Source organism: Lissotriton vulgaris, chromosome 2_1 (genome assembly GCF_964263255.1).
Source record: "Lissotriton vulgaris chromosome 2_1, aLisVul1.2, whole genome shotgun sequence".
Lineage (NCBI taxonomy): Eukaryota > Metazoa > Chordata > Amphibia > Caudata > Salamandridae > Lissotriton > Lissotriton vulgaris.
Window position 1 is genome coordinate 1419777492 of NC_141687.1, and position 15597 is coordinate 1419793088.

A 15597-nucleotide genomic window follows, 5' to 3' on the forward strand; every position below is an offset into this window, starting at 1 on the left:
GAGAACACACGCCTGGAGCCCATCTCACTGCCTTTAATAATGCAAGGAAGGTAAATTTTACACTGTAATAAAAGTCAACAAGCGCCTGCACCAGTGAGCAAAGCTCCTGGCTGCTCGCATCTGCTGCACACATACAATTGGACATCACACCTACAGGTGCCGAACCGCCCCTAGAAATAGCCACAGCTTGCCTCGCCATCGCTGCACCCGCCAAGCAGAGAACGCGGAATCTGGGCAACATAGGTTAAACCAGACACCAATAAAGCCTCCTGGCACCACCTCCACTGGTGTACAGCAGCCCGGGGAGGCTGCAATCTTGCTCCACAACCTGCCATACTGCAACACTGGAATGAAACAGCTCACAGTCCTCACTGGATGCAGCAAGAACACAACCCAGAGCCGAGGAGCCAACAGACAATGCACAGTGAGGGAGCATCCCCTTGGCGCGAACCTACATGACAAGTGGTGAAGTCCTGTGCACGTTCAAATGTCTATGTTGAAATGTATCCTTTAAAAAAACAAAAAAACATTTGAAGCTTAGAGCCTCCTCGTGCCAGACTCAACCTTGCTTCTCGAGCTTCTGAATCGGCCAAATAGTCCATCTCTCAGTTGGGATGTTGTTTCCTGGTAGTAATTTTATAAAACTAAGGAGTTAGGTTCATATGGGGTAGGCTGGACCCTATTATATAAAATAAATTAGCAGTCGCTAGTCCAACCAGTAATACCCTGCTCCCGATCACAACACTGAAAGTTAGCATTATCACAGCATGAGGCCCCAAAGTAAACTAATTATCACAGCATGCCGAGAGGCCCCCACGCTGCTGGAGCACTCAATTGCGCATTAATTATAGGTGAGTGCTCCAGCAGCCTGGGGCGCCTGTTGACCTGCTGTGATAAGTGGGGTCTCATGCTGTGATAATTGTTCCTTGGGCGCCTGACGTGCTCCACATTCATTAACGCGCACAAGCCGATCTACTGTGGAGCGCGAGCTGATCCACTGTGAAGCGCGTTCACAGACCTGAATCGGCTCGTGCCCATAGTAGAATCGGCTCGTGCACAGGTCTGTAGCGAGCTCTGCCTCCCTTGGAGGCACAGACAGCAGCTATAAGACTTGTTGCGGCAGTGCTTCGCACTGCAACACCACAAGACCTAAAAAGGTTGTAGGCTTTAACCTAGAGTTAAGTAATACCCAATTCCAAGAAAGTGAGTCCAGTGGTTCGAGGTAGCACCTAACGATTTCCTGAAGAGATAAATCTCTTTAGCCTGTTTGTCATTTAATACATACTTATAATGAAAGCATCATGATGGCCTCATCTATCTTTAGGATAACTATTTATCTCTTCCAGGCACGGAACTGAGGGCCACATATATCATTATTTCAATTAGTGATTACCTAATTGCAATTTTTGCCAAATTTCAATTAGTTAATCACTGCTCCTAATGTATGAAACTCTTTTCAGTTTCATTAGCGACTCCTAATGGGACACAAGTGGACCTACGTGATGCCAGGAAACCTGGACAAACACTGCCTAGGGCCCCAACATCGCCGCCTCGATCCCCGAAGGCTACAAGATCAGAGGAAAGACTGTCCCCACCACCCAGAAGGAGGGCTCACCATTGTACACAAGAGCTCCCTCCGTCTCTCCACCTCCAGCATGAGTGACATCCTCTCCAACACCAAACACCTCCACTTCCAGATCTGGACCAGCCAGAGAACCACGCTCCACAGCACCCTTGCCTATGGACCCTCTGGACCCCGCATGCTTTTCACCATCACCTTCTCCGATCTCATTACACCCCATGCCATTGCCTCCACAAACTACATACTCATCGGAGACCTAAACTTTCGCCTCGACAAACGCAGCGACCCGGACTCCTCCTCCCTCCTGGACAACCTCGCCAACCTTGGACTGAAGCAGCTCGTCACCACCCCCACCCACAAGTCTGGACACATCCTCAGCCCCATATTCGCAGGAGGGACTAACATCCACTTCAGCCACACCTTGCAGCCCCTCTGGACAGAGCACTACTGAGTACACTTCTCATTCAGCACCACCACCACTCGCAAGTCTGCCTGTGCCCACCACGAAGGAACTGGAGCAAGCTCACAGAAGAGGACCTCAACCCTACCCTGGCCCACGACCCCCCTCTGCCATAACCGACGCCAACTTGTTGTAGATGATTCTAGGACTTTAGTAAATATTCCCGATTTCATGCCCTTATGTGGTTATATCAAATCATACCCTTATATAGAGATAAGCATCATACCCATATTAAGACATAGCCAATGCATTCCAAATACGGCAAGGCTACTCCCATAGACTCCTAGAAAGCACAACACGTTCTTAAACAAACCAAGCCTCCAGCAGCCCGGAAATTCCCCCTGCTTCTGTATTGATTTGTTCTAGAACTCCTGAAAGAACTGCGAGTTCTTAGTGACGTCTTATGTCCAACTTTTACGTCAAACTCTGCACCTTCCAGGTATAAATACACCTGCATCTGCCTTAAGCAACACATGGTGGTTTGGAGCAGATCGGCTATCTATTATCCCAACGCCCTGCTGATGTGAGTGCCGAAGGAAGCCGACCCTCCCTGCTGACGCACTGAGAGAGACGCTGTCTTTGCTCCTGCCGAGAAATCCAGCTCCAGTGTTTCCCTGTCACCCTTGCGGGTTGCTGGGAGATCGAGTCCTGAGAAAGAGATACAAGACCTCCTTCATTCTATAACCAAGGTACGGAGCTGATTAGACCCATAGAGAATTCTTGATTCAGATTCTTGGCAAAAACTATAACTCATCTACTCCTTCCCTGTACTAGACCTAGGTTAGGTACACTGGGGTAGGTGTATCTTAGAAACACCAGTTGAGTACGTTTAGTCAATATTTTATCATTGTATGTATTTTATCCATTTTAAGTATCTTATGGCTTAGAAACCATATAAATGCTTTACAGTATTATTTCATAATACTCATTTTACTGTACGCACTTTACTTTATGACAAGTATTGCAATTGTGGCAATTCACTTCTCTTGCATGAGAAAGTAGACTGCTCATTAAATAACCACTTTTATTGAAAACGCCTGTCTCTCTATTTCTCTGCACTCCTGGTGAAACTAAGCATGCACGATTGACTGAGTGAAATAGCTATCTATTGTTTCCGCGATTCTGGAGATATACTTCACCAAACCTCCCAGTGAAGCCACGGACATCACATTATCCCAGGACCTCTGCAACAAACTCATCTTCTACTTCCACCAAAAGAGCAAGGCCCTCTATGAGATATTCAACAAACACTCCAGAAATACCCTCCCCTACAGCAATGACAGCCAACCCACCATTACCACCTGGACACCGGTAACCACCGAAGACACCACCACAACCATGAAAAACAACCACTCAGGAGCCCCCGAGGATCCCTGCCCACCTCACATTTTCCACAGATCCGCCACTGGGCCTGAACTATGCCACATCATCAACACCACCTTCGAAGCCGGCATCTTCCCCGACGACTGGAAGCTGGCTGAGGTCAAGCCCCTCCTCAAGAAACCCACAGCCGACCCAACAGACCTGAAAATACCCTTCCATCTCTCTCCTTCCCTCCGCAGCCAAAGTCTCCGAAAAATTCCTCAACACACAACTAACCACCTTCATCGAATAGACCACCATACTCAACTCTTCCCAATCCGGATTCTGCAGCAACCACAGCACTGAGACTGCCCTCCTCGCCGCCACCGATGACATCTGCATGCTACTCGACCAGGGACACACTGCGGCCCACATCCTGGTAGACCTCTCCGTTGCCTTCGACAGCGTCTCCCACCGCACTCTTGCAACCAGACTCCACAACGCCGGCATACAAGGACTAAATTCCTTCCTCACCAGCAGAATCCAACGGATCAAACTCCCACCCTTCCTCTCCGAGCCCACAAAGCTCAGCTGTGGGGTACCCCAGGGATATTCGCTCAGCCCCATGCTCTTCAACATCTCCATGGCCCCCCTCGCCACCATCGACAGACTGTATCCTACACCGACGAAACCCAGCTCATCCTCTCCCTCATGAAGAACCCCGAAGACACCTGACTCAGCTTCCAAGAAGGAATAAAAGACATTGCAGCCTGGATGAGCCACAGCTGCCTAAAACTGAACTCGGAGAAGACAGAGGTCCTCGTCCTCGGACCCTGCCCCTCCGCGTGGAACAGCTCCTGGTGGCTCTCTGCCCTCGGAAACCCACCCACCCAGATGACCCACGCCCGGAACCTCTGCATCATGCTAGAGTCCTCTCTTACCATGACTCACCAGGTCAACGCCTTCACCTCCACCTGTTTCAACTCCCTCTGCATCCTCCTCAAGACCTTCAAGTGGATCCCACCGAAGCCAGAAATACCATCACCCACGCCCTCATCACCAGCAGACTCTAAGTGGAAATCAACAAATCCCTGCTACAGAAACTCCAGACCATCCAAAACACCGCTGCCAGATTCGTCCTTGGCACCCACGACATGAGCACATGAGCCAACACCTGCAAGACCTCCACTAGCTCCCCATCCAAAAGAGAGTAACCTTCAAGCTACTCACCCACGCTTACAAATCCTTCCACAACATCAGATCCAAATACCTCAACAAAAGAATCTCTTTCCACGCACCCAAAAGAAACCTCCACTCCGCCGACCTCGCCTTAGCAACGACCACACGTGTCTGCAGAACCAGACCCGGGGGAAGAGCCTTCTCCTATGTCACAGCCAAAGCCTGGAAAGAGCTCCCTGTCAACATCAGACGCTCCCCCACCCTGCACACATTCAGGAAGGAAAAGCCTCAAGACCTGGCTTTTCAGCTAAACCTGAGCTGCACCCCTCCGACCCCAGCGCCTTGAGACCCTCACGGGTGAGTAGCATGCTTTGCAATCCTGTGATTGATTGAGGTCGCAATTTGTGACCCACTAGGAATCTACACCATATAATGCATATTAATGAGGAAGGTCACAATTTGGGAGCCATTAGGAATCTACACCATTACAGGGATGTTGGCCTGCTAAGGTCAGCAGACCATAATACATGTGATTGCTTTTAAATAGAGCAGTCTTTTTTTTTTAAAATGCAGCCCGTTTTCCTTAAAGGAAAACGGGATGCATTCAATAAGAAAAAAATAATTTTGCAATTTCATTTTTTAAGAGTAGACAGTGATCCGTGGGAACACTGCCTGCTCTTAAAAAGTATTTTTTTTTCCATTCTCAAAGGAGTCCCATTTGCAAATGGGTTACCCCCTCCTTCAAGGAGTCAGTAAAATATGAGGGGCAGATTTACAAGCCCCTTAATGAAGCAGCCGCAGCATAAATGCTGCGCCCCTTTTACACAGCGTGACACATTAGGGAGAGGCGCACCGTGGTAAACCCCTGTGTGACATTATACCTGTGTGAGGAATAATGTATGCAGGGTGGGCGTTTCCACGCAAAAAGCCATGTAGAACCATGCAGTGAAGTGTACAAGATTTTACTGCTTTACTCTACGCCTTCACTGCGTCAAAATCCATACGCCTACTCAGACCAGGCTTAAGGAATGATACATGGCTTTTGAAACAGACTCCCCCATCTATTGTGGCGCATTGCTGGAGTTGCATCAGTTCCATGAGCAACACCAGCAATGCGTCACTTTTGTGACATTAGATGCGTCTTAATTTCGGACGCATCTGCTAATCCTTGCACCATGGAGCACTGTATTGTAAATGCAGCGCATCCACATTGACGCAAGGACATTTGGCGCTGACGCAAGGCAACTGACGCATCTATGCAGATGCGTCAGTTCCTTGTAATTCGGCCCCTGAATGTTTTACAACCATAATTTGGTCGCAAAACATTCATACATCCAATTCAGATTTGGTATTTGGAAGGGACGCCCTAAACACGCCCCTTCCAAATACCAAATCGAAAACACATATGTAAAAGCACTTTTTGCGGTCGGAAACAGATCAATTGGCCATTTCGACCGAAATATGCTTCATACATATGGCCCTGATATTTTTCTGGTACCCGATTTTTTATGCTTTCAGTGTGAACAAACTGATTGGACTAAGTGCCTTCAAAAAGCCCTAGCCTTTTTGGCCACCATAAGGGGAAACACGTGTTAGCTGAATATTTGCTGTCTACTATTAGCAACTCTGCTGTTATACACCCATATTGTGTATATTGTGCACTGTAAAAAATCTGTGATGTTCACATGTTAAAATGTTGCTTATAATTTGTATATAAAGACGCTGTGAATATTTGGATTAATTAAACTGTGAACGTTAAAGCACTTATGCGATTATTATTGTCTATATTGTTGAGCTCGTGTACTTTACCAGTATTTCTTTTCTAAAAAATCTTTTATAATTAATGTGGCCAAAGCACCTTCCTGCCTTGTGCAAAATCATAGTAACTCTGGGCCAACATGTGAGGGCTGGCTCTGTTGTTTTTTAAAACAGCAAAAAATGAGTGGAATGTTTCTAAAGTTCTAGCTGCTTTAATAGTCAGTGTGTCTTTTGATTTCCTGCTTTTAGTAGCTCGTTGTTACTGTCTTCTATTAATCACGCTTCTTAACAAGTTGCAGCATCGAGTTGTCAATAAAAAATATAAAAAAAATACAATGAACAGAAATCAGTGAAGCCTAAATGGTGTGATGTCAGTGAATGGATATGTTAAAAGGGTGTTTTTACCATCACTGTCACTAATCCTATGAGCAGTTGTGCACCGTTCAGCTTTCACAATATGTTCTGAACCCCACAAAGAAAATAGAAATGCAAATAAAATATTCATTCTGCTACTCTGCACCTCAAAGCGCGTCCCAGTTTTCAATTACCACGTTGTGTTTGGATACAAACGCATACACAACAATACAATGGATTCACTGTAAAACTCAGTCTCTTTCCTGTCAAGTTTTTGACCACTTCCCTGACGTGTTGATTTTTGTTTCATCCTCCTTTTCTATTTATAATTTCCGGAACGGTTCATTTGATTATCTTCCCATGAGAGCATGCTGTCTTATTTTGAAAGGTCTGGCAGTACAGTTCACTGAAAATCGCAACATTCCTGTTTTCCTTCTGCAGAATCTTTTATCATTTAAGACAGCTGGTCGTGAAATCTTGTTCTAAGTGTTGTGTATAGAAAAGAAATGTAAAGGGCGTTTTAAGTTCACAAACAAAAAGTGCTCTAATAAATATGCAAACTGCTTGCCATTTAGAAGCCTGTCTTTAGCTGAAACAACGTTCAACAGTTAGAAGTAATGCCAGGTTAACAATAAAGTGGCTCTAAATCTACCAGTACTTTGCTGCTGTTTTACTACATTTCATTACCTTTCACTGGAAAAAGCATTTTATTAAATCCAAGAAAATATATGTCGAACAGATTTCTCGTGCAGTGTCTTGTTTACGTTCTACCCATGAAGAAGTGAGGACGATCGGGTGGTGAAGAAAATAAAATAAAGGATTTAAAACAAAACAACAACAGGCATGGCAAGTCCAATAGAGCTGACCTTTGACATAGCTGCAGTAAGCCAAGTTATCACTGAATGTCCCTATCAAGTCAGAAACAACTGCTTCACCTGTCTATCGCAAAGCTGCAGTACTTCAGTTATTACTAGATGTATCTCTAGAGCCAGATACAACTGCTTCAAATGACCATCACAAAACTGAGGTGCTGTAGCTTTAACATAACAATGTACATTCACACTTGTTCTATAATAATGATTCCTGATTGTTTTCCATGAGATAAATAAATATGCCAATGTGGTTTATGATTATGAGTCAATATTGTAGATTTCAATAAATTTCTTGATTTTGTCACAGTGGTACCCTGCTACCAGTCACAGGTACATACAAATGCCTGCAAATGTCCAACATTGGGGGCTAGTTTGAGGGGGATATATACATGTGGCTTTTGTACAAGCAGAATGGAGACAGTGAAGATCTCAAGAATACAAGGCTGATCTCACTCCTAAGTGTGGACCTCAAATCCTAATGATGTTAATGGCCATCTTTAGGTAAAGGTAATTGCAATGACAGTCAACCCTGACCAGTCTAGTGGATACCGGGTCCAGGTAGCCTTAGCCAGTCTAGACTATGGAAAGGCATTTAAGTGTGCTCGACATGATTTCAAGAACTGGACACTCAAAGCACTGGAACTGGAACTGGGGGACTTATTCTGTGACATTGTGAGCACAATCTATAGAGATACCTCGAGGACTGTATATGCGGGTAGAAAACCGACCCCTTCCTAGTCATGTCAGGTGTCAGATACGGTTGCTAATTTTCACTGTGTTTATGTGTTTGTGTAATATTTTACCCAGCAGATTCCATGGTTTCCATACAACTTGGGTAGCTGTGGATGTTGGGCCATAGCTCAGCTTCCACACAGAAAAACCTACCAAACCTACACATTTCTGAAAGCTAGACACCCGGGAGAGTTGAGGGTAATGTACATTTAGTGACTATCACCAGGTCATTTTACCCAGAAGCCCCTATAAACCTCCAACTGTGGCTAAAAGCATAAATTTTCCTCACATTTCTGTAGGAGAACGTTCTGGAATCTGCTGGGATCCACAAACTTCCTACCACCCAGCATCCCCCCAAGTCCCACAGTAAACATGGTACCTTACACATGTGGGTGGGCTTTGCCCCCACAGTAGGAAAGGGCCCAAAAAGCAACATGGACATATCACCCTTTTCCACTGAAAAATCAACATTTTTTTTGCAATTTGGGTAGCTGTGGATTTTTGGGCCCTAGCTCATCCGGCACCTAGGGAAACATACAAAACGTCCACATGTCTGAAAGCTAGGCACCAGGGAAAGTCAAGGGTGGTGAGAATTGTGTCGCTCTTACCAGCTAACTTTGCCCAGAAGCCTCTGCAAACCTCAAACTGTGGATAAATTCAGACATTTTCCTTACATTTCTGTGGGAGAACTTTCTGGAATCTGCTAGGAGCCACACATTTTCTACCACCCAGCACCTCCCCAAGTCTAGCAGTAAACATGGTACCTCCATCCTGTAGGTGGGCCAAAGAGCCACTCTCGTATTGAAGTCCCTCATCGTGCAGGTCAGTTTCCACAGTGGTGGAGTGCGGGCTGGACACAAGCCTGGGTTGGTGCAAGTGCCACGGTACTCAGGGTATTAGTGAAGGAGAGGCTCCCGGAGGGTCTATCATATTGAAACTCGACAGGGAGATGGGCCGGACCTCCTAAAACCATGAAGACATCCTCCTGATGTCCTGCTCACTCAGTGAGCCTGATGACCAACAACACGGTGTACTTGACAAGTGCAGTCGATACCTGCGGATGCAGGGGGAGGGCTCCCCCACCCCAAGGGAGATGCTAGATGGTTGACAAAGTGCTGGGCAGTCCTCCAGGTGTTGGGGAGGATGCACTCTGGACTAGTTGGGTCTTTGCAATTGTCAGAGTCCTAGGAGCCAGAAAGAGTTTTGCCCCGGCTCGGTGTAGGTCCTCTGTTCTCATGATGACGGCTCTTATTTGTTCTTCTTCTGTTCCAAGGTATAAAACTCTGTTGCTCTGGTTTTGGGTGAACCACTAAATACTCAATTTAGGGGTGTTTAGGGGAGTATATGATAGTAGCTGACGGGCTACCTAACACTAGGGTGACTACACCCCCAAGTGACCATGTTCAATGGGGAAGGGGCATAAACCTGACCCAGAATTCCTGACTTGCACCAAAAACAAAATGGTGAAACCTTCTCTTGCTGTCCACTTCAGGTAGCCCACCTGCAATACACCTTCTGAATTTCTAATTTCCTGCTTGCTCTGCTGCCAAATGGCCTTAGGGCAGGGGGTGGCAATCTCTGAGTCTGGTGGAAGCCATGATCGTATATCAAATGCGGCAGAGGCTTTGAAGCCTCTGGGATTGATATGCTAAATTGACTAACCATCCTGTTGGAGAAAGTGTGATCACCTGCCACCGGGCATGCAATGTTCCTGGCCTCTATGAACACAGGCTCTCACCTGCAAAGGGTCAGAAACTTATCTATGGTGGCAGGCTGGACGATACCATTCAGAGAACACACTAAGTGACTAGTAAGGATACCGGGGGCACCTCTAAGTTGCCCTCTGGGTGCATGTCTTCATAGACCTGAAATTGGCATCAGTGTGGATTTATTAAAGACAAGATGTTTGATGTTTGATATAAAACATCAGATTTTCAGTGAAGCCCTTATGTAGCTAGGTAACTCGTAATGACCAGTGCCTAGAAATACCTTAAAAATGGCTTCCTGATAACTTGCAATGTCTAGCAATGGAGCAAGACATCAGATGGGCCTATCTGCTCAAGCAGATTTGCCCGCAGATGTAAATTAACATACTTTGCCTTAGGACTCTAAGGTCTGCTGTACGGGTGACTTACATGTAATACATGCAGTGTATTTGGATATTGCACTTTGGGAGTGGACAATATTGTGTTTTCGGAATGGCTTGCACCATTTCACGCATCCCTTAACAGCATTCTGCCTGCAGTTTGTGTGTGGTCCCCTTAGGGTGCCATAATACATGCTGCCACTCTTAGAGATCCTCTTTATTACACTTGCCCCTGGCACCAGGTTTACCATCTAACAGGACTTACAAGAGTGCTAAATTACTTGCCAACTGGTTTGCAAGTAAGCATTTGTCTTGTTTTTAGGGAAAGAGCACTGGCACTGGCGTCTGGTTAGAACTGACCCTGTGTACTACAAACCAACAGCAATAGTACCAGTGAGCAAAAAGGGGGGATGACCATGTTAAAGTAGCACTTTCCTACATTTCTCACCAGGTAATTTTTCCTGAAAGCCACTGAAAACCTCAAATTTGGCTAAAATAACCCACTTTTCTTATATTTCTATGACAGAAAGCTCTGGAATCTGCTGGGAGCTTCAAATCTCCTACCACCCAGTATTTCACTGAGTGCCCCAATACAACTAAAATCAAGAAATCCCAGGTGTCCGAGTGGATTTCCTGCTCGCAGATCATAGTGCAACTGCGATCCACAAGCAGGAAAGTGTTTAAGGTAAGCATCATTAGAAAGGGTAGACTCTCTCCTTTCCAACAATGCTTCCCTGTGACGTGGGGAGGCCGTTTTTTAGCTGGGTCAGCTGAAGTTTCTAAATTTGGCAGATGGCACCTCCATCAGGGCGACAGAGTAATTTACTCCAGTACTCTGGCAGAGATATGGGCCTCCCACCAAGAAATAAATTGGGCTCAAATTTCTGCTCGTTAAAAAAAATTAAGGAAAGGAAACTCCATCTCTTTTGAGGTCAGCCCCTCAAGATGGATTAGGGTATGATTTGTATTCCTCTCTTTAATCTCTGCCTCAACTGGAGGTTTTGTAGTGAAACCAAATGTTGTAATAGCTTTTTCAGCCTTACATACAATGTTTGTAATGAAGGGAGATATAAAGTTAACTTTTGTCATTTCTCTACCCACTTCACACACCCAAAAGCTAATATGAACAAGGTCTTCTGGTGATATTTCAGAGATTATTAGGATTTATTGCGAAAGGGAAAGCAATATCATCCGTTAAATGAACACAATTTGGTAGCTTTTCGCTCTTTAGGAATTACATTGTAAGAATAAAGTTTGACCCAAGACTTTTGGTAAGGATACAATAGTTGAGAAATTCTCCTTTTCCTTGCACATGAGGTTATTGTAGTTTAGACGGGTCTCAGCGACAGCCTTATGCCATGTCACATTCATGGCTTGCCTACAGTAATAAATATAGTTAGATTGTTATGTAGCGCTTCATACTCTGCCACAGCGACTGTGAGGCAATGTAAATAAAACATGTTATCATTACCCAGTTCAAGATACCCAATTTACTGACTTGTAAATGTTGGAAGACTGAGTCTGCCTTCCCAGGAGTCCAACCCATGACCTGCTGAATGATACATTTATTACCCTCCCTGCTGTTTAAGCAGTAACTCTGAATTGGAGAAATTAGCATTTCATGTTTGAAGAGCACATGGGTCTTTTGCCTGTTTTGCAGGCCACAGGTCACTGCAGAGGTAAAAGTCCAGTCTTTCCAACTGAAGTAAAAGGGGAAAATATGCAGATGTAGCGGGAATTTCTCTCACATACTCACTGAAAAATCAGTACCCTTTAGCATTTGTTTCTGAGGCAAAGATGCTCGAGGATAAGCTGCCACAACCATCAGTGGAGACTTGGAAGTTCATAGTAAAGGCATTCCTGGATGAAGACAAAATATCTAAGCTAAGTAAGGTTAAACAAAAACCTTTCGCATTTAGTTGCATTTACTAAAAGTCCACTGACAATGGCAAATAGTTCTCTTCGGCTCCGATATTTTTTTCAAAGCATATAGTGGGATCTTAGAGCAGTCAAATCATAGTCCAATCTCCTATTACTCTCAGCTAATGCTAAAAAATGGATGTTAGAAACATGGAACACAGATTATTAGGGATGAAATTTCGTATGTGATGTATAGTAAATACCTCAGTTAAACACAGAGGACCTGATACACAAAGGTCAGCTTACACTTTTGTGTAAGTTTTCGGTTGTCAGGGTGGAGAACTCCGTACGTAAAAAGATACGACATGCCTCTCTTTTTACGTCAGGAGTTCTTCGTCCTGACTGCGGAGTCTCTGCACTCAAAAACGTATGATTAAAATGCACTTTGGTGAATGCCAAACAAACCTAAACGTACACAAAAGTGTAAGTTTACCGTTGTGAATCAGGCCCAGCGATTATATACAGCGCACAATTGAAAATACATTCTTACTTCATATTGAATAGATTATAATAACAACGATGAGAAAACCTTTAAATGAAAAAACACAAAGTGCCACCTTTAGAGTTTGGTGAGACGACAGCACCACCATTAATTTGACAGTTCTCCCACCACAGCAAACTTGTGGTTAAGCTACCTCATCAAGGGCCCGATTCACAGAACAAACTTAAGACAAAATCCTAAACTTACTACTTTTGGTATTCACAGAAGTTAGGATTTTGTCTTAAGACAGACTTAAGACAGACTTAAGTTAGGATTCTGTCTTAAGTCTGTCTTAAGTCTGTCTTTAGACAAAATCCTAACTTCTGTGAATACAAAAAGTAGTAAGTTTAAGAATTTGTCTTAAGTTAGTTCTGTGAATCGGCCCCCTAGAGTTGTGTGCAAACTGGGCTTCTGAAAGTGGAGCAAAAGCTCTGAATATTGGATCTTTTGCTAGAAAGCCTTAGTCAAATCTGTTCACTGCCAGTTCATAGTGGTTGCCTGCCTTATTTAGAGCAAGGAGACCATCACTGAATTTCCTTCCGGGAGCCATCATGCGAGGTATGGAGGTCCCAATTTGTTGCTGAAAAGTGGAAGCCAATGCCAGTTGAGTAATGGCAGCCTGCTCAGCATTCAAGTGTGGGGATGCCAGAGTGCATTAACCTTGCAGATCCAATGTGTGTGCTTCCACAGTTCTCTGTACCCACTGCCAAACATACACTATAAATATGTTGGTTATAAGTAGGGCTCCCGGTTTTATGGCATTTATTTTTGGGCCATTTCCGTCTGTATTTATCAATATTTATTTGCTGGCTTTTTTATCTGTATTCATCCATATTAATTTTGTGTATTGCGTATAAATGATGTGGTAAAACTACATTTCCATATCTATTTAACTGATAGGCACGCACTCATACTTTGATGTCTGGTGTGTTTTAGCTATTTAAGCGGCCGAATATTACATAACTATATATCCAGTCGTAAATATTAGCATTATACCATAAAGATGTGTTGACGTATGCCGTTATTTAAAGAAATTTCATCCTGTTTTTTAATTTCCCATGCTATCCATCTGATCGCTGCTGGCTTATAATTCATGAAAGAAGGCACAGAGAGTTACTTCAAAGAAGCACAATTTTCTGTATTTATCCACTTTTAAAAATAAATGCTGACAGAAAATACATTGTTTTCTGTCTGTATTTATCTGTAAAAATCCATAAAAACAGAAAACAGCCACACTCTACTCATGGCACACCTCCCTGCCTTAGAGTAACACAAATGGCCATGCAGTAGCACATGTGTTGCAACACAAAGGTCCATGGGTCTTGGGCTCAAAATTCCACGGACCTGATAATTCTCGCCTCGGTGCCTATTCGAATCATAGAGTCCCACTCTGCAACTCTGGGCAATAGCTTGCTTAATCTCCACAACGGCCCCCACAACGCTAAGGATGCCTGGCCTCCACCCTGGGGGTGCCCAGGAGTGTACGCCTCACAGGGAAAGCCAGGACGGGTTCCACAGCGGTATTCGTACAAGCGCCTTGAGACCCTTGCGGGTGAGTAGTGCGCTATACAAGTATCAATTTACATTTACATTTTACATTTACATAGTGGCCCTACTACAGCAACACAAATGACCAAGCAGTGGCCCTATTATAACAACGCAAAGTGCTATGCAGTGACCCGACTACAGCATTGCGAAGGGCCATGCAGTGGTGATTTTACAGTAATGCAAAGGGCCATGCAGTGGCCAGATTACAGCAACACAAAGGCCTATACAGTGGTCCTATAACAGCAATGCAAAGAGCCAAGCAACTCATATATTAATCTTGTGCTATTGACCATCACATGGAATAAGGCAATAATATGCTGTGGTCTTTTTGTCTGCAATATAGTTCAGCAGAAATGTTACTAATGACTACAATATATGTGTAGACATGCATTTTGCAGATGTACATGTGTTATCACACAGTAATGCATGCAAACAGCCATATTGATCACAAATTCATGCAACACAACACAGCTAACCACCTGTGAGCCTGCGGTGTGGGAAAGGGAAAGGGCCAGAATGCTCCAAATTCATCCTTATATGGACCTTGCCTGTCCTTTCCTAGTGCTGACACACTTTTGGCTACCTTGCACCAGCACAGGCATTTACAATGCGGGCTGAGCCAATCAAGTGGAAACACGCTTGACTTTACCACGCATATGCCTTAACTTATGCATGATTAATTCAGTGTGCGGTCTAGATGTCTGAATGGGCACGGAAGAGGAACAGGAAGTGTCGGGATAGCAAAGCTTGATGCGGATATGTAAGAGGGGCTGAGGCTGGGGCCGGCTGTGTGGGGGAGTAGTTTTTAGGGGTGGTGGTTTTAGAGCTCAGGGTGGGGGATGGGTAGTTTTAAGGGCTTAGGGTTGGAGTAGGCCAGGGTTCACAGAGGTTAGGGCTCAGGATATGTGCTTGTTTTGTGCATATAGGAGTTGGCAAGGTTTGGCTGTGATTTGGTGTGTTTTCAAGTTGTTTTGGCTGAATTTTGCCTGTTCTTGAATGGGAGCAGGTGGAGGTCTTTGGGGTAAAAGTCGTACCCATTCCCTTGATCATAATGGGATGCAGCTTGCTGCCGTGCCAGTTTGCAATGTTATCCAACAGGCCCGTTTTGGAGGTTGCCCAAAAATGCTTTTCGTGTGGTTCAAGTTGCTCTTGGTAAAAGCAACCTCTGTCAATGACAGCTGGAAGTGTCTACTGTGTGTGTGATTTTTTTGGGGAAAATCGATCAATGGAAAGGGAGGTTTTAGGCCAAGTTTCAAACTGGAAAAATGCCTGTATAGGGGCCTATGGGACGGAGCTGTTAAGCACATATTTAGGCTGAGATTA